The sequence below is a fragment of the Saccopteryx leptura genome, chromosome 1 (genome assembly GCF_036850995.1).
Source record: "Saccopteryx leptura isolate mSacLep1 chromosome 1, mSacLep1_pri_phased_curated, whole genome shotgun sequence".
Classification (NCBI taxonomy): Eukaryota; Metazoa; Chordata; class Mammalia; order Chiroptera; family Emballonuridae; genus Saccopteryx; species Saccopteryx leptura.
The window spans coordinates 388863764-388884577 of record NC_089503.1 but is presented as its reverse complement, the minus strand read 5'-3'; the positions used below and the strand labels follow the sequence as shown (position 1 = coordinate 388884577).

General features: G+C 37.1%; 1 protein-coding gene and 1 long non-coding RNA gene across 2 annotated transcripts in view; both read left to right on the top strand.

The window, feature by feature from the left end:
- Positions 1-20814, top strand: part of LOC136387791 (butyrophilin subfamily 1 member A1-like) — a 330439-nt gene that overhangs the window by 274442 nt on the left and 35183 nt on the right. The window lies entirely within an intron of this gene.
- On the top strand, positions 1689-19579 carry LOC136389644 (uncharacterized). The gene is made up of 5 exons (XR_010748333.1): positions 1689-1712; positions 4109-4129; positions 6025-6045; positions 7449-7469; positions 19552-19579. It is a non-coding gene; the product is annotated as an uncharacterized lncRNA (long non-coding RNA).

Sequence of the window (20814 nt, the reverse complement as noted above, 5' to 3'; positions counted from 1 at the left end):
GTTTATGTATATGTATGTTTACATGATTTTGCCTAGAACTTGGGGTATATTTTTATTTTCAGACATTGTCTTTATTCTTCTTTTTCTGAAATTTAAATCACCCAGTTATTTTTAATCTATATTTTAAATATAGATTAATTGTATTTATTAGACTGACACTAGTTAACATAACAATACAAGTTTCAAGTTCCCAGCTCCACAAGGCATCTCTGTACATCACACTGTGTGATCACTCTCCCAAATCAAGTTCATCCTTCTCCATTTATCTACCTAAACTTTCCTCCACTCTTCCCCATCCCAGCCTTCATTAATTGAATATATTAGGGTGACAGTGGTTAATAAAAGTATATGTTTCAAGTGTACAGTCCTATAATCTATCATCTGTATACTTTTCTGTGTATTCATGACCCTAATCAAGTCTCTGTCCATCACCATTTCTTCCCCTCTTTCATTGTCTACCTTCCCCACCTCATTGCCTCTTTTTAAAAATATTTTTAATTTATATATTCATTTTAGAGAGGAGACGGAGAGACAGAGAGAGAGACAGAGAGAGAGGAGAGACAGAGAGAAAAGGGGGGAGGAGCTGGAAGCATCAACTCCCATATGTGCCTTGACCAGGCAAGCCCAGGGTTTTGAACCGGCGACCTCAGCATTTCCAGGTCGATGCTTTATCCACTGTGCCACCACAGGTCAGGTGCCATTGCCTGTTGTACGTCCCATACTGTTGTCAGTATCTATGATTTTATTCTTTGCTTAATTCCTTCACCTTTTCCCGAGTCCCCTACCCTTCAACCCCATCCTCTCTGGAAACTGTTAGTCTGTTCTTCATATCTATACGTCTGTTTCTATTTGTTTGTTAGTTTATTTTCTTCACTAGATTCCACACATTGTAAATATGTATATGTTCATGTGAGTGTACATGTAGTTAATGAGAGTATAAAGTTTATCTTTGCAGAGGTGTGTACAGGGAGAATATCTGCATATGTTATTAGCAAATCTATATGCATCTATTTCTATATCTATTTATAGCCCAGTATGTACGAAAGAAGCAGAGTCAAAGAACATATTAGAGAATTCATTTCATCACCTTTATACGTACCTCCATTTCTTATTTTCTGGAGAAGTTTAAAAAAAATTGACTTTTCCTATCACTGAAGTGTGTGTGTGTGTGTGTGTGTGTGTGTGTGTGTGTGTGTGTGTGTTTAACAGCATGAGACTGATTAACTTTACATTCTCATCTTCTTTTTTGTATCCTTCTGAAGTTGGAAACGGGGAGGCAGTCAGACAGACTCCCGCATGCGCCCGATCGGAATCCACCAGGCATGCTCACGAGGGTCAATGCACTGCCCATCTGAGGTGTTGCTCTGTTGCAACCAGGGCCATTGTAGCACCTGAGGCAGAGGCCATGGAGCCATCCTCAGCACCCGGGCCAACTTTGCTCCAATGGAGCCTTGGCTGCAGGAGGGGAAGAGAGAGACAGAGAGGAAGGAGAGGGGTAGGGGTGGAGAAGCAGATGGGTGCTTCTCCTGTGTGCCCTGGCCGGGAATCGAACCCAAGACTCCTGCACGCCAGGCTGACGTTCTACCATTGAGCCAACCGACCAGGGCCACATTCTCATCTTTAAACAGAGTGAATTGTCCTAAAGGTGTTTCCCTTGATATTTACATTATATTTTCTGTTTTATTTTACAGAATATCTTCAGGGGGAAAAAGGTAAATATCTTGACAATCTTGTCAGTCTTGTACAGGATGTCCTTCTTTTTTCTTGAAATTTTATTTAGAAAATTAAATTTAATGGTTTGACATTATTTAATAAGAGTGCATGGGCTCCAGGTAAACATCTCTATAGCATTGGACTATTGATTGTGTTGTGTGCCCATCAACATAGGGAGATGACATTCATATCATCTTCTGTTGCCATACTTGGTGTCTTTAGTATTCTCTGCATTTTTATCTCTATGTCATCTGTCTGCTCAGTGTTTCCTGACTGCCCTGTCTTCTGACTACATATTTTCGGTGTTTGGATTCTCCACTGTTGAGTGATGTTCACTGCTATCTCCCTCACCTCCACCCTTTCCCATTCCTTCTTTTTCTACTTCATGCCTTTAAACATGGGCATCCTCTGCCTTCAGAGACTTGCTGCAGATTCAGTAAGAAGTTGGTAAAACTAATTTATAACCGGGCTTTGAATCCATGCAAACATAGAACCTAGTCAGTAATTCTGAAGTTACAGGTTTTATTATTATACAATTGATACTTACCCCAAACTTTATGAGATAAGAGAAGATGCCATGATTGATGAGCTTACTATTTCTGGTTACTGTTCATTCTAAGTTTGTGGAAAAACTGATACCGTTCTTTTTTTTTTTTTACTTTTTTTTCCTTTTTTTTTTTCTTTTTTGTATTTCTCTGAAGTTGGAAACGGGGGAGGCAGTCAAAAAGACTCCCGCAAGCGCCCGACTGAGATCCACCCGGCACGCCCACCAGAGGGCGTCGCTCTGCCACAATCAGAGCCACTCTAGGGCCTGAGGCAAAGGCCACAGAGCCATCCTCAGCGCCCGGGCAAACGCTGCTCCAATGGAGCCTTGGCTGCAGGAGGGGAAGAGAGAGACAGAGAGGAAGGAGAGGGGGAGGGGTGGAGAAGCAGATGGGCGCTTCTCCTGTGTGTCCTGGCCGGGAATCAAACCCAGGACTCCCGCATGCCAGGCTGATGCTCTACCACTGAGCCAACCAGCCAGGGTTAAAACTGATACCATTCTTTTGTTCATGTGTGAACTGATAGTCACACTTGCATTGCCTTTGAACATGTAATCCAAAAGAACTATTTAAATATATTTTGGAATTTTTCCTGGTTTTATATATATATTCCAACCCTATTAATTGTACCCTTTTATATATTTACTATGACACACTTGTCAAATTGGCAAATTTCAAGTCCTCTCAAATATCTTTGGAAGGGTTTTATATCATAAAGAGAATACAGACATCTCTCTCAATTCTGAAGATTTTAAATGAAGAACACAAGAACTATTGTCTTGCAAAGTTTCCAAACAAACCTTAAACATTCAGTTAAATATCTTCCTTTTCCAATAAAAAATTTCAATTACATTATTGAGGCTAATATATTCAACTTTACTTAGTCAAATTCAATTTTATTTTTAAACATGCATTTTAAGGAGATATTTCTTTAAAGTACAGAGCAGGTTTTATGTAACTGATGCAACATAAACAGTATTGGGCTTGACCAGGTTGTGGCACAGTTGATAAAATGTTGGCCTTGGATGTAGAGGACCCAGGTGCAAATCCCCAAGGTTGCAAGCTTGAGCACAGGCTCAAAAGTTTTACTGCTCGATTGCTGGCTTGAGTTTGGGATCATAGACATGACCCCATGGTCACTGGCTTGAGGTCAAGGTCGCTGGCTTGATCAAAGGGTCACTGGATCAGCTGGAGCCACTGCTCAAGGTGCATATGAGAGCAATCAATGAACAAAAAGGTGATGCAACCAAAATTGATGCTTCTCATCTCTCTCTTTTCCTGTCTTTCCATCACTCTCTCTGTCTCTCTTTGAAAAAAACAAAAAACAAAAAATCCCCAACATTTTGAACAGATGAGTGAATTTGCTGTAACTTCCATGTCACTGTGATGCACCTTAAGAAAAACATAAATAAATATGTATGAGATAAAGATCTAGGTGATCTCTGACATTTATTCAACATTTACTTTTTATTGACTCACATGAGAAATGTCGCTTATTTTTCCCAACTTTCTAAAAATATAGTGATCTTCTGCCAATTTTTATGTTTGTTTTATTTTCTGCTTACTGTTCTCCCGTTATATTCATCTCGTCAATTTACTATAAATTGGCCATTTTTAACTGATCTTTTTTTAACATAATTAACATTTTGGATATAGTACAGTTATTAATATTTTTTAAATTAATTTTAATGGGGTGACATTGATCAATTAGTGTATATAGGCTCTGAGAAAACATCTCCAGGTTATTTTGACATTTGAATATGTTGCATACCCATCACCCACAGTCAAACTGATCTTAATTTTTAATTTTTGTTATCCTTATCTTTATAAAATTTTTCTATTTTCTTTTTCAGATGAACTTCAGAAAGAAAATGGTAACTTTTCTCAGACTGACACACTTTTACTGAAGTATTTCTTAAGAAGATTTTCTCATGACCTTCCTTAGTTCTCTAAACCATTACCCTCCCCTATCTTTGCTCTTTGTTCATGATTTTTAAATTTTCCTGTTTCATCTTTTTATTAATGTTTTGTAGAATCCTCCCTGTTCACCTCCCCTCTCATCCTCCACCCCAACCATTTTCATTCCCTTTCTTTTATTTGATTTATTAAGCTTCTTCTATCTTCCAAATGATTACTATAATTTCACTTAAATGTTGGTGAGATGAAGAAGATTAGGTTAAGAAGAATGTGCTTGTTTCCAGTTAAGGGATCTTCTAGAAAATTCCTTTCACTTGGGTTCTCCGGCATGTTCTCTGGATTGGAGTGACCATTGCTGTGCACACGATAACATTGTAATTCTTAAGGGAAGAGATCTGATCTCAAAGTTTCTGATTGAAGATCTTCCTTCTATTGAAGCTTTAGGCATACTGACCATGCTGTAGTCAAGTATCATCTTAAGGCTTGCTATTCCACTTCTCTCAATCATGTTCTCAAGTGATCCAAAGTATATAAATATTTTTACATGATAGTATCTGGAACTTTACTCTTTCAAACCATAGTGATAACTGTTCCTTAATTTGTATTAATGGAATGACTAAGTCACTAAATTACTCTTCCTTTGCGACCTTTATACATATATTCTTCACTGAAATCAATCTCGTATTTCTAACAGGTAGGTTACCTCTATTGTAAGATGTGTCTACACCACTCTCTGTTACCCCACTCAAAATTTTTAAACCTTTAGGTCTTTACATGTCATTTGGTATTTTTAAAATTATAGTGATTATTTCACTGGAATAGATTTTCAAGATATATTCTTTATTTATGAATAAACATGACTTACTGCAGAAACAATCATTAGCAGATGTAGGGCTTTACCTGCCTCTTCCTTATAGTGTGTCGAAAACCTATCATACATGTGTGCTTAGACACTTTCTTTCTCGCTTAAGAGAACGGCATAATAAGGACCAGTGAGAAACAGAATATCAGTCAGAGAATGCCAGTCCTGTCTTTCTCCTGTATTCAGCACTCATGAGAATTAAATAAGCTTCATTCAGAAATGAGTTAAAAGAGACACTCAAATACAGTACAGTTAAAAATCAATCCGTGGACATAAACATGGAGGACGCAGCCCCCAAACCCCTGAGCCTGTGTCACTGGGAGGAGCTGTGTGTCAGTGCTCCTTCCACAGTGTGGTGGCCACTCTGCACCATGTCGCTGCCGCAGCAGTGAGACTCACTGATGTATTGAAAGTATTCAATGACCATAGTAAAGCTCACACTGATTAACAAGAACAAAAATATTTTGAATAGTCCAAGAATACTTTAAGCTTAGCCTGTGGTGGCCCCGTGGACAGAACGTGGACATGGAACACTGAGGTTTTCCGTTCGACCCTGGACTTGCCCGGACACGGCACCCAGGGCAGCAGCTACAGCTACAGTGAAGCAGCTATGAGTCCACATGCTTCCCTCCTGCCCCTCATCACTTCTCTATGTAATATTAATAAATAAATATTTTCTAAAAATTAATTTCTTTATAAATTAAACACAAAAAGGAAGAGTTTAAAATTTTAATATTTTCTTAAATTAAAAGAATTTTACACCTTTTTGTTTACTACAGAATATCTGAGAACAATCGTGATCTCTGAGCCATTTAGTGTGTGTGTCTGTGGGGGGGGCATGTGTGATGTTATTTGTGTGTGTGTGTGTGTGTGTGTGTTCATCTGAAACTGGTTGGGTTAAATTTAAATTTAAACTTATCAGTATATTTGAATTCTCTATGATGTCGTTTCCCATGAAATTGACATTGAGTATTTTCTTTTTTTTCCCAGAGGAATTCAAGAAAACATTGGGTAAAATTACTCATATTTCCTTACTCTTGATTGACTTGAAAACATCTGGTGTATTTCTCTCTTTCACATTTCTGGTATTTTTATCCAAGTGCTTTCTGTTGTCCTGTCCTCCTCCTGGATGTCTGCTGTCCTCACCCCTGGTTGTAAGACAGCACTTCTCCGGTGTGGGGCTCTGTCCCTTTCTGCTTCCTACCTTCCCTCCTTTCCCTTCTTTTTTCTGTCATTTCACTCAATTATTTCCCTGCAAACACTGGCTGCTTCAGTCTTGCAGTAAATTGTCACCGTTTCATTAAGACATTGATAAGATGAAGGGTATTTTGCAGACAGACACATGATTTTTAATGTATACATATATAATATGTATATATTAGTGTTTGTATATATAAATATATGTATATGTGTGTGTGTTATTTCTGGAAAATATTCAAACAAGACCTCTGTCAAGTATTCCAAGTTTGAGGGCCCGTTTCTACACAATTGATACTTTTCTAATCTGTTGAGAGAATAGTCTCCAAACTGTCAGCATTCAGTGTGTCTCTTCATTATCTTCTCACAGCCTGTGTCATGATAAATACCCTGTATCATTCACTGGTCAGATGTGAGAGAGTGGGACATCCCTCTTCCACTGTCCTTCATTATATTACCCAGGTGTTCCAGGGTATCTAAATATTTTACATAATTTTTCTGGCCTATAAAAATATCCAAGTATGGAAGTGTTTGTTCATTAGCATTATTCCTGACAACTATTTAATGACAAACTGCACTTAAAACAATTTGAAGAAAGATGAAGTATCTTAAGCAAAGTGGAGAAGCAATCCATCTCTGACATGTACTTTTTATGTGAAGTATACAAAAAAATATTAACCACAATGTTTCAAAAAAAATAAAGTTTAATTATACAGAGCTTAATACTGCCTTTTCCTAATGACAATGACAATTATATTTCTGTTTCCTTGGTTATAGTCTTTAGGAATATATCTCTTGAATGTACAGCTGGTTTCATATGACGGGTTTTGTTGAGACGGGAGCCTCTACTATATGCTTCCCACCACTGGTTAATCCCTGTCTCATATGTGAATACATTTATTTTTTATTCTGAAAAAGATGATCGTCCAATGTCAGGGGGACACTTGCTATTGCACGTCCAGCAATTTCTGACCTAACACCCTCTTCATTTATTCTCTGATTTAGTTGCCTTTGCACAGGGAATAAGGAGTTAAAACAATATTCCCTCTGATGGGTGATGTTTCCTTAGCAGCCTTATGACTCCCACTTTCACAGACATGGAGAATGTCGGCTCCACAGTGAGATAGGAAGGGGGCGGGGCATTTCTGTTCTCCTAACTACACAACATTGTGTTTTCACTTGTAAAGAGTGGTTTATTTCTTCCTTTTCCTTTTCAGCCGAGAGTGAACAGGAGAAAAGTAAGTACCGATAACCTCCTCCCCGTGTTCTTCCCTCACCTGTTCCTTATCCCCTGTCTTCTCTCTCAGTGACTATCTGCCTTTGTCTCAGTGTCTTGACCTCCTAACTCTGATTAGCTGCCTTCATTTAATGTCCAGTTTCTTCCATTATTATCTCTCACTTCGTCTTGTTGTTGCAATCAAGGAGACAGCGCCTTTCTGTCAAACGAATTTTACCTCTAAGATCTGAAAGTATATGGACTCCTAAAGGTCCTGAGTGAAAGTTTTCTCCAAGGGCAGCTCAGGTCATGTGATTGAGAACCTCCCTCACTGTCATTTCTTTACTTTCATCTGATTCACTTAGATTCCCTCAGGCATCACTTAAGACAAAACTCAGATACAAAAAGGTTGCAAATTAATTGGTAGACTAAAGTGTTGTCCCAGGACCTAATCCAGTAATAACTTATATGAGCTGTCTTTCAATAACTCCTGTGCAGTGGTTGTAGGAACCAGTACAATGTACGTACTGCAATTAGAATTGAATATATATATACACACACACATACAAATATATATATACACACACACACACACACACATAGATAGATAGATAGATAGATAGATAGATAGATAGATAGATAGATAGATAGATATCCAAAAACCATTTTAAATATGACAAGTGGTTCATAGTTGTCTATGGACAGTGAAAATGGATCAAGAATATTTTTATTAAAACATCTCCAGAAAAAATATTTTAAAAAGTTTACACAATTCATAAAATACACTACATTGTCCCTGTGTTTAAGGGTTTTTTAAGTTTTTATGCAGTTTATTGGGGTGACCTTGCTTAATAAAATACACAGGTGTCAGGTGCACAATTCTATCACACTTAATCCGTACATGGCTGTGTGTCCCCACCCCAGTCACATATTCTCTGACACTCTTTTCATATGTATTAGAGCATGACTGCTCCATAGTGAATTCTGAGCTACTTTCTCAGTGTGTGTGTGTGCGCCTGCGTGCATGCTCATCCTCTTCCGATAAAATTTTTTAAGTGCACATTTTTCAATAATTTCAATCTTCTCTGTGGTTTATTCACATAAAATTTATATTAAACTTTTCATTATTTAACGAAGTATTATTTTTTATCTTTCAAGGTGACTTCTTTTTATTAATTTTTAAATTTTATTATGAAAATTAAACTTTTTTTTTTTTTTTTTTTTTTTTTTAAATTGAAATTTTGTATTTATTTATTTATTTATTTATTTATTTTTTTTAAATTATTATTTTTTTTTTTTTTTTTTTTTATTATATATATAATTTTATTTTTTTAATGGGGTGACATCAATAAATCAGGATACATATATTCAAAGATAACAATTCCAGGTTATCTTGTCGTTCAATTATGTTGCATACCCACCACCCAAAGTCAGATTGTCCTCTGTCACCTTCTATCCTGTTTTCTTTGTGCCCCTCCCCCTTTCCCTATCCCTCTCCCATTCCCCCCTCCCCCCCCCCCCCCCGTAACCACCACACTCTTATAAATGTCTCTTAGTTTCACTATTATGTCCCACCTACGTATGGAATAATACAGTTCCTGTTTTTTTCTGATTTACTTATTTCGCTTCGTATCATGTTATCAAGATCCCACCATTTTGCTGTAAATGTTCCGATGTCATCATTTCTTATGGCTGAGTAGTGTTCCATAGTGTATATGTGCCACATCTTCTTTATCCAGTCATCTATTGATGGGCTTTTTGGTTGTTTCCATGTCCTGGCCACTGTGAACAATGCTGCAATAAACATGGGGCTGCATGTGTCTTTACGTATCAATGTTTCTGAGTTTTGGGGAAATATACCCAGTAGAGGGATTGCTGGGTCATAAGGTAGTTCTATTTTCAGTTTTTTGAGGAACCACCATACTTTCTTCCATAATGGTTGTACTACTTTACATTCCCACCAACAGTGTATGAGGGTTCCTTTTTCTCCACAGCCTCTCCAACATTTGCTGTTACCTGACTTGCTAATAACAGCTAATCGAACAGGTGTGAGGTGGTATCTCATTGCCGTTTTGATTTGCATTTCTCTAATAGCTAAAGAAGATGAGCATCTTTTCATATATCTGTTGGCCATTTGTATTTCTTCCTGGGAGAAGTGTCTATTCATATCCTCTTCCCATTTTTTTATTGGATTGTTTGTTTGTTTGTTGTTGAGTTTTATGAGTTCTTTGTATATTTTGGATATTAGGCCCTTATCTGAGCTGTTGTTTGAAAAAATCATTTCCCATTTAGTTGGCTTTCTGTTTATTTTGTTATCAGTTTCTCTTGCTGAGCAAAAACTTCTTAGTCTGATGTAGTCCCATTCATTAATTATGAAAATTAAACTTAACAGGCTGATTTGATCAATAAGAGTACATAGGCTTCAGGTAAATATTTTCTCTATAGCTTTTGAATTGTTGATTGTGTTGTATACACATCACCCGAGGTCATATAATTTTCTGTCACCTTATCGTTGTTCCTTTTTTCACCCTGCCTCTCCTTGTCCTCGCCTTGTCCCTCCCACATGTCCCTCCCTCAGTAACCACTGCACTTTTATCTATGTCCATACATCTTCGTCTTATGTAACAAAAAATTTCAGAATGTATCTGATATGCTTTTATTTTTTATCTCTCTCAAATGACTGGTACTGGGTATCTTTAGTACTCTCTGCCTCTTTATCTCTGTGTCTTCTGTCTGCTCCTGTTTCCTGACTGTCTAGTCATCTGACATCATATTTTTGGTGCTGGGTTTCTTCGCGGTTGACTGATGTTCACTACTGTCTCCCTCACCTCCACCCTTTCCCATTCCTTCCTTTTCCACTTTATGTCCTCATTCCCTATAAAAACGGGCATCCTCTGCCTTCAGAGACTTGTTGCTGATTCCTTAAGACGTTGGTGTAACTAATTTATACACAGTGCTGGAAAACTATGCAAACATAGAAGCTATGTTAGTAATTTCTAAGTTTGAGTACCCTTATAATGCAAACAATACTTCCCCAAACATTATGAAATAAGAGAAGATGCTAAACTAGCTGAGTTTAGTATCTCTACCTACTATTCTTTCAAGGTCTGTGTAAAAACTGATACCATTCATTTGTTCAAGTGTGAACTGATGGTCACATATGCACTGCCTTTGAACATGTAATCCCAAAGTATTAACTATCCAAATATATTTTATAATTTTTCCTGGCTTTAAAATAAATTCCAACCCTATTAAGTGTTCCCTTTCATATATTTACAATGATACACTTCTCAAATTAACAAATTTAAGTTTCTGTCAAATATCTTTGGAAGGATGATATATCATAAAGAGTGTACAAACATATTTCTCAATTATGAAGATTTTAAATGAAAAACACAAGTATTATTGTCTTGCGATGTTTCAACACCAAAGTTAATATAGACATTCAGTTAAATATTCTTCCTTTCTAATGAAAATTTCAATTACATTCTTTAGGCTATTATATCCAAGTTCACTTAGTTGTATTCAATTTCATCTTTAGACATGCATTTTAGGAAGATATCTCTTTAAAGTACAGAGTAGGTTTCATGAGACTGATGCAACAACATCAGTTTTGGGCCTGACCAGGGGGTGGCGCAGTGAATAAAATGTTGGCCTTGGGTGCAGAGGACCCAGGTTCCAATGCCCAAGGTTGCATGCTTGAGCACAGGCTCACCAGTTTCAGCTGTGGATGGCTGGCTTGAGTGTGGGATCATAGACATGACCTCATGGTCACTGGCATTAGCCCAAGGTCGCTGGCTTGAGCATGGGGTCTCTGGCTGAGCTGGAGCCCCAAGGTCAAGGCATAAATGAGAGAGCAATCAAGGAACAACTGAGGTGCTGCAACAAATAATTGATGCTTCTCATCTCTCTTCTTTTTTGTCTGGCTGACGCTCTCTCTGATTTCCTTTCAATAAAAAACAAGACAAAACCAAAAATCGACAGTTCGAATGGATGAGTGAATTTACTGTACCTTCCCTGTCACTGTGATGTACTTTAAACCAATCATAAATAAATACGTATGAGATAAAGATCTAGGTGATCTCTGACCCTTCTTCAACATTTACTTTTTATTGACTCACTTGAGAAATGGCGCTTATCTTTCTCAACTTTCTAACAATATAGTGATCTTCTGACAATTTTTATGTTTTGGTTTGTTTTCTCATCACTGTTCTCCCGTTATATTCATCTCGCCAATTAACTATTAATTGGCCATTTTTTACTGATCTTATTTTTTGTGTTTCTTTTTCTTATGTTTAAAAAACTTTTCTATTTTCTTTTACAGATGCACTGCAGCAAGAAAATGGTAAGTTTTCTCAGACTGACATTCTTTTAGTGATGTATTTTATAGAAAGCTTTTTCTCCTGACCTTGCTTAGTTCTCTAAATCATTACCCTCCCCTATCTTTGCTCTTTGTTCATGAATTTTAAAGTTTTCTATGTCATCTTTTTATTTGTTTTGTAGAATCCTCCCAATTCACCACCCCTCTCATCCTCCACCTCCACCCTTTTCATTCCCTTTCCTTCATTTTATATATATTTTTAAGTTTCTTGTATCTTGCAGATGATTACTATAGTTTTATTTACATGTTGGTGAGATGAAGAGGGTTATGTTAAGAAGAATGTGCTTGTTTCTGTTCAAGATATCTTCTAGAAAGCTTCCTTTTACTTGGGTTCTCTGGTATGTCCTTTTGCTATGAAGTGCCCACGCTGTGCACACGATAACATTCTCATTGTTAAGGAAAGAGATCGGATCTCAAAGTTCCTGACTGAAGATCTCCCTTCTATTGAACTTCTGGGCATACTGACCATGCTGTCGTCAAGCATACTCTTAAGGCTTGCTATTCTGCTTTCCTGAATCAAGTTCTCAGTGATCCAAAGTATATACATATTTTTACATGATAGTATCTGGAAATGTTGTATTTGCAATCATAGTGATCACTCCTCTTTCATTTCTATTAATGGAATGACTACGTCACTAAAATCCTCTCCTTTTGGATCTCTGCACATCTATTTTTCACTGAAATCAATCTCGTATCTCTAACAGGTAGGGTGTCTCTATTGTAAGACGTTTCTACACTACTTTCTGGTACCCATCTCCACAATTTATTTAAACCTTTATGTCTCTACATGTCATTTGGTATTTCTAAAATTATAGTCATCATTTCAGGGGAATAGATTTTCAATATATATATTTTTTAATTATGGAATAGACATGACTGACTGCAGAAACAACCATTAGCACACACAGGGATTTACCTGCCTCTTCCTTATAGTGTGTAGGAAACCTCTCATACATGTGTGCTTCGATATTTTCTTTCTCACTTGAGGGAATGGCATAATAAAGACCAGTGAGAAACAGAATATCGGTCAGAGAATCCTAATCCTGTCTCTCCTACATTCAACACTCATGAGAAGGAAGTAAGTTCGTTCAGGACTAAGTTAAAAGAGACACTCAAATTCAGTACAGTTAAAAATCAATCTGTGGACAAAAATATGAAGGACAAAGTAACCAGACCCCTGACCCTGTGTCACTGGAGGAGCTGTGTGTCAGTGCTCCTTCCACAGTGTGGTGGCCACTCTGCACGATGTCGTTGCTGCAGCGGTGACACTCACTGATGTGTTCAATGACCATACAAAAATAACAAACAGAATAGCAGGAACATAAATATCTCAAATATATCAAGAATATTTCTAGTCTCTCTTGTGGGGGCGCTGTGAATTGAGTGTCTACTTGAAATGCTGAGGTCATCAGCTCACAACCCTGGTCTTGCCTGGTCAGGGCACATAGGACAAGCAATGTACAAGTGAAGTGAAGCAACTATGAGTCAAATTACCTCCCACCCCCCTCCTCTAAATGTAAAATCAATATAATCTTTTTTAAAAAGAACATTTTAAAAATAACCAACAATACTTATATTTAAAATTTATATTATTTTACTAAATTAACTTCATTTAACTTGTGTTTATTAACTATAGAATACCTCTGGACAATAGTTAGCTGTGAGCCATCATGTGTGTAGAAGGAGGGATTCATGGGAGATGTGTGTGTGTTTATCTGAAATATGTTAGGGTTCATTATAAATGGGAATTTATATGTGAGTTGAATTGTTTTTGTGGTTTGTTGCCCATGTAATTGATTTTTATCTTTTCTTTCTTTTCCAGAAAAGTTAAACAGACAATTAGGTAAATTACTGATATTCTTTACTGTTGATCCACTGTAAACCTGTGGCTGATTTCTCTTCTGGACACGTCCTGTCTTTTGACCATGAGTCTCCATGGCCCTGTCTTCCTCCTAAATGTCTGCTGTCCCCTCCTGATTCTAGGACAGCCTTTCTCCCATGTGGGTCTCTGTCCCTTTCTGTTTCCTACTTTCTATTCTTTCTCATTTCTTTTTCTGTCACTTTAAACAATTATTTTCCTGCGATCATTAGCAGCTTTGGCCTTGCAAAGAATTGACTCAGTTTCTTTAAAACATTGGTGAGATGAAGGGTATTTTGCCAAAGGACACATGATTTTTAATATATGCTTATGTTATATGTATATATAAGTGTCTGTATTTATAAATATATATATATATATTTGTATTGTTTCAAGATAACATTCAAGCAACACTTCTGTCAAGTATTTCAAGGTTGAGGATCCATAACTATGTAATTGACCTTTCTCTAAACCCTTGAGAGGAAAGACTCCAAATATTCAGCATTAAGTGTCCCTCTCCATTGTCTTTTCAAAGCCTATGTCATGATAAACATATCCTTCATTGGTCACATGTGAGGAAGCCATCACCTTTTCACTGTGACTGGGAACACTTACTGTTGCACATCTCAGAATTTTTGACCTAGCACCCTCATTGTTTTATGTCCTGACTTAGTTTCCTGTGCACTAAGAGAAAATTAGGTAAATTACTGATATCTTTTACTGTTGATCCACTGAAAACCTGTGGCTGATCTCTCTTCTGGACACATCCTGCCTTTTAACCATCAGTCTCCATGGCCCTGTCCTCCTCCTACATGTCTAATGTCCCCACCTGATTCTGGGACAGCCTTTCTTTTGTGTGGGGCTCTGTCCCTTTCTGTTTCCTAATTTCCATTCTTTCTCATTCCTTTATCTGTCATTTTAAAGGGTAGGAGACAGGGGAGGGAGAACTGCATTGACTCTGATGAGTGAGGTGTCCTTTGGATCCTCAGGGTTCCTGCTTTCACAGACATGGGTCCTCGTGTGCTCCACAGTGAACTATGAAAGGGGCCAATTTCTATTTTCCTACTGACCCGATATTGTGTTTTTTCTTGGAATGAGTTGTTTATTTCTTTCTTTTACTTTTCAGTCAACAGTGAAGAGGGAAACAGTAAGTACTGATAACCTGTTCCCCTGGTCCTTCTCTTAACTCTTTCTTATTCCCTGTCTTCTCTCTCAAGGGTCATCTACGTTTGTCTCACTGCCTTGGTTTTCCAACTCTAAATACAAAAATAAGATTTCTCCCATTTCTTTATTTATATTTCTTCCAATTGAGAACTGGTGGAGGCAAACAGATAACTTCCACATGTGTCCTACCAGGATGCACTATCTAGCACGCCCTACCAGGAGCGATGTTCTGCCCATCTGAGCTGGTGCTCCCCTCATTTAGAGTCATTCAAGGCCTGAGGCAGAAGCCATAGAGCCACACTCAGCGCCAGAAAACTTTCCTCCAATAGAGCTTTAGCTGTGGAAGAAGAGAGAGACAGATAGAATAAAGAGGGGAAGGGTAGAGAAGCAGATGGACACTTCTCCTATGTGCCTTGGCCAGGAATTGACCAGACAGTTACTTCGCCCGGCTGAAGCTCTACTGCTGAACAAAATGGCCTGGGCCAGAGAAGTATTATTGAAGCTAACTTTACATATGCATATATAGATTATATGTTTGTATATGTTCATGTGAGTGTACATGTATTTATGAGAGTATAAATAATATCGGTTCAGATCTATGTATCGAGAGAATATCTGCATATGTTACTTTCAAATACATATGCATCTATATATCTATGTATATCACATTATGTATGAGAAAAGTCAAGTCAAAGAACAAATTAGAGAATAAGAACATTTCATCACCCTCATTTTACCCCCCACTCCTTATTTTCTGGAAAAATTTTAAGAAAATTTTGACTTCTCTTGTCACTGAAGTGTGCGTGCATGTGTGTTCGTGTGTGTTTATCAGCATCTGATTGATTAACTTTACATTCTCATCTTTACACAAATTTGAATTTTCTTCTTGGTGTTTCTTTTGATATTTACATTATATTTTCTGATTTATTTTACAGAAGCACTTCTGGGAAAAATTGGTAAATATCCTGACAATGTGTCAGTTCTGCACAGGGCACCTTTCTTATATATTGAAATTTTATTTAGAAAATTAAATTTCATGGTGTGACATTATTTATTAAGAAAAGATAAGCTTCAGATAAACATCTCTATAGCTTTGGATTATTGATTGCGTTGTGTGCCCATCACCCACATTCATCTCACCTTCCAACATCGTACTGGCTGTCTTTAGTATTCTCTGCCTTTTTATCTCTATCTCATCTGCCTTTTTTATTTCATTCCTGTCTAGTTATCTGACCCCGTATTTTTGGTGTTCAGCTTCTCCACTGTTTAGTGATGTTCACTACTGTCTCCCTCACTTTCACTGGTTCCCATTCAAGGATGCAAGTGCATAGTCTTTGGAATTATTGATGACAGCTATTAAATGACAAACTGCACTTAAAACAATGGGCAGAGAGATGAAGTATCTTAATCAAAGTGGAGAACTAATACATCTCTGGCCTCTATTTTCTATGTGAAGGATACAAAAAAAATATTGACTACAATGTTTCAAAAAAAAAAAAAACGTTTAATCATATAGAGCTTAATATTGTCTTTTCCTAAAGACAATGACAATTATATTTCTGTTTTCCTTGGTTATAGACTTTGGGGATATATCTCTCAAATGTACAGCTGGTTTCATATGACGAGTTTTGTTGAGACAGGTGCCTCTACTGTATGCTTCCCACCACTGGTTAATTCCTGTCTCATATGTGAATACATTTATTTTTATTCTGAAAAAGATGATTGTGGAGTGACAGAGGAATGCTTGCTACTGCACATCCAGCAATTTTTTACCTAACATCCCCTTCATTTTCTTTCTGATTTAGTTGCCTTTGCACAGGGAATTGGGGTGTTAAAACAACATTCCCTCTGATGGGTGATATCTTTTTAGGAGCCTGATGACTCGTACTTTCACAGACATGGTGAATGTGGGCTCCGTAGTGAGATAGGAAGGGGGCGCGGCATTTCTCTTCTAACTACACGATATTGTGTTTCCACTTGGAGTGTGTTGTTTATTTCTTCCTTTTGCTTTTCAGCGAAGAGTGAACAGGAGAAAAGTAAGTACCGATAACCTCCTCCCCGTGTCCTTCCCTCACCTGTTCCTTATCCCCTGTCTTCTCTCTCAGTGACTATCTGCCTTTGTCTCAGTGTCTTGACCTTCTCACTCTGATTAGCTGCCTCATTTAATGTCCAATTTCTCTCATTATTATCTCTTTCTTTGTCTTGTTGTTGCAATCAAGGAGACAGAGCCTTTCTGTCAAATGAATTTTACCTCTAAGATCTGGAAGTTAGGGACTCCTAAAGCTCTTGAGTGTAAGTATTCTCCAAGGACAGCTCAGTTCATGTGATTGAGAACCTCCCTCGCTGTCATTTCTTTACTTTCATCTGATTCACTTAGATTCCTTCCAGCTTCAGTTAAGACAAAACTCAGATACAAGAAGGTTGCAAATTAATTGGTGGACTAAAGAGTTGTCCCAGGACCTAATCCAGTAAGAAATTGTATGAGCTGTTTTTCAATAACTCCTGTGCAGTGGTTGTAGGAACCTGTACAATGTATGTACTGTAATTAGAATTCAATACATGTGTGTGTATGTGTGTGTGTATATATATATATATATATATATATATATATCTCCAAAAACCATTTTAAATATGAAAAGTGGTTCATAGTTGTGTATGGACAGTGAAAATATATCAAGAATATTTTTATTAAAACATCTCCAGAAAAAATATTTTAAAAATTTCACACAATTCATTAAATGCACTACATTGTCCCGATGTTAAAGGTTTTTTTAAGTTTTTATGCAGTTTATTGGGGTGACTTTGCTTAATAAAATACACAGGTCTCTGGTGCACAATTCTATCACACTTAATTTGTACTTGGCTGTGTGTCCCCACCCCAGTCACGTATTCTCTGTCATTCTTTTCATTTGTGTTAGGGTATGTTTGCCCCATTGTGAGCTCTGAGCTACTTTTTCAGTGTGTGTGTGTGTGTGTGTGTGTGTGCGTGTGCGCGCACATGCTCATCCTCCTCCTATAAAACTTTTTAAGTGCACAATTTTCAATAGTTTCAATCTTCTCTGTGGTTTTTGCACATATAATTTATATTAAACTTTCCATTGTTTAGCGAAGTATTATTTTTGATCTTTCAAGGTGACTTTTTTTTATTAATTTTTAAATTTTATTATGAAAATTAACCTTAACAGGGTGACATTGATCAATTAGAGTACATAGGTTTCAGGTAAATATTATTTTATAGCTTTTGAACCATTGATTGTGTTGTATACACATCACCCGAGGTCATATAATTTTATGTCACCTTATCTTTGTTCCTTTTTTCAGCCTTCCTTTCTTTGTCCTCGCCTTGTCCCTCCCTCATGTCCCTCCCCCAGTAACCACTGCACTTTCATCTATGTCCATACATCTTAGTCTTATGTAACAAAGAATTTCAGAATGTATCTGATATGCTTTTATTCCCGATCTCTCTCAAATGACTGGTACTGGGTGTCTTTAGTATTCTCTGCCTCTTTATCTCTATGTCATCTGTCTGCTCCTGTTTCCTGGCTGTCTAGTTGTCTGACACCATATTTTTGGTGCTGGGTTTCTTCAGGGTTGACTGATGTTCACTGCTGTCTCCCGAACCTCCACCCTTTCCCATTCCTTCCTTTTCCACTTTATGTCTTCATTCCCTCTAAACACAGGCATCCTATGTCTTCAGAGACTTGCAGCTGATTCATTAATATGTTAGTGTAACTAGTTTATAAACAATGCTGGATAGCTATGCAAACATAGAATCTATGTTAGTAATTGCTAAGTTTGAGTACCCTTATAATGCAATCGATACTTCCCCAAACATTATGAAATAAGAGAAGATGATAAACTAGCTGAGTTTAGTATCTCTACCAACTATTCTCTCAAGGTCTATGTAAAAACTGATACCATTCATTTGTTCAAGTGTGAACTGATGGTCACACATGCACTGCCTTTGAACATGTAATCCAAAAGTATTAACTATCCAAATATATTTTATAATTTTTCCTGGCTTTAAAAATAAATTCCAACACTATGAATTGTTCCCTCTTATTTATTTACAATGATACACTTGGAGGCATGAGCACAGGCTCCCCAGTTTCAGTTGTGGATTGCTGGCTTGAGTGTGGGATCATAGACATGACCTCATGGTCACTGGCTTTAGCCCAAGGTCGCTAGCTTGAGCATGGGGTCACTGGCTGAGCTGGAGCCCCCAGGTCAAGGCATAAATGAGAGAGCAATCAAGGAACAACTGAGGTGCTGCAACAAAGAATTGATGCTTCTCATCTCTCTTCTTTTTTGTCTGTCTGACGCTCTCTCTGATTTCCTTTCAAAAAAAATCCAAATTAAACCAAAAATCGACAGTTTGAATGGATGAGTGAATTTACTGTAACTCCCATGTCACTGTGATGTACTTTAAACCAATCATAAATAAATACGTATGACATAAAGATCTAGGTGATTTCTGACCCTTCTTCAACATTTACTTTTTATTGACTCACTTGATCTTTCTCAACTTTCTAACAATATAGTGATCTTCTGACAATTTTTATGTTTTGGTTTGTTTTCTCCTCACTGTTCTCCCATTATATTCATCTCGCCAATTAACTATTAATTGGCCATTTTTTACTGATCTTATTTTTTGTGTTTCTTTTTCTTATATTTAAAAAACTTTTCTATTTTCTTTTTCAGATGCACTTCAGCAAGAAAATGGTAACTTTTCTCAGACTGACACTCTTTTAGTGATATATTTTATAGAAAAGCTTTTTCTCTTGACCTTCCTTAGTTCTCTAAATCATTATCCTCCCCTATCTTTGCTCTTTGTTCATGAAATTTAAAATTTTCTATTTCAGCTTTTTATTTGTTTTGTAAAATCCTATCAATTCACATCCCCTCTCATCCTCCACCTCCACCCTTTTCATTCCCTTTCCTTTATTTTATACATTTTCTTAAGCTTCTTGTATCTTGCAGATGATTACTATAATTTCATTTACATGTTAGTGAGATGAAGAGGGTTATGTTAAGAAGAATGTGCTTGTTTCTGTTCAAGATATCTTCTAGAAAACTTCCTTATACTTGGGTTCTCTGGCATGTTCTTTTGCAATGAAGTGCCCAAGCTCTGCACACGGTAACATTCTCATTCTTAAGGAAAGAGATCGGATCTCAAAGTTCCTGATTGAGGATCTTCCTTCTATTGAACTTCTGGGCATACTGACCAGACTGTCGTCAAGCATACTCTTAAGGCTTGCTATTCTACTTCCCTGAATCATGTTCTCAGTGATCCAAAGTATATACATATTTTTACATGATAGTATCTGGAAATGTTGTATTTGCAATCATAGTGATCACTCCTCTTTCATTTCTATTAATGGAATGACTATGTCACTAAATTACACTTCCTTTTGTATCTTTGCACATCTATTTTTCACTGAAATCAATCTCGTATCTCTAACAGGTAGGGTACATCTATTGTAAGACGTTTCTACACTACTCTCTGGTACCCATCTCCAAAATTTATTTAAACCTTTATGTCTCTACATGTCATTTGGTATTTCTAAAATTATAGTCATGATTTCAGTGCAATAGATTTTCAATATATATATATATATATTTTATTTATGGAATAGACATGACTGACTGCAGAAACTACCATTAGCACACAGGGATTTCCCTTCCTCTTCCTTATAGTGTGTAGGAAACCTCTCATACATGTGTGCTGAGATGTTTTCTTTCTCGCTTGAGGGAATGGCATAAAAAAGACCAGTGAGAAACAGAATATCAGTCAGAGAATCCCAGTCTTCTCTCTCTCCGAAATTCAACACTCATGAGCATGAAGTAAGCTTCATTCAGGTCTAAGTTAAAAGAGACACTCAAATACAGTACAGGTAAAAATCAATCTGTGGACAAAAACATGAAGGACAAAGCAACCAGACCCCCGACCCTGTGTCACTGGGA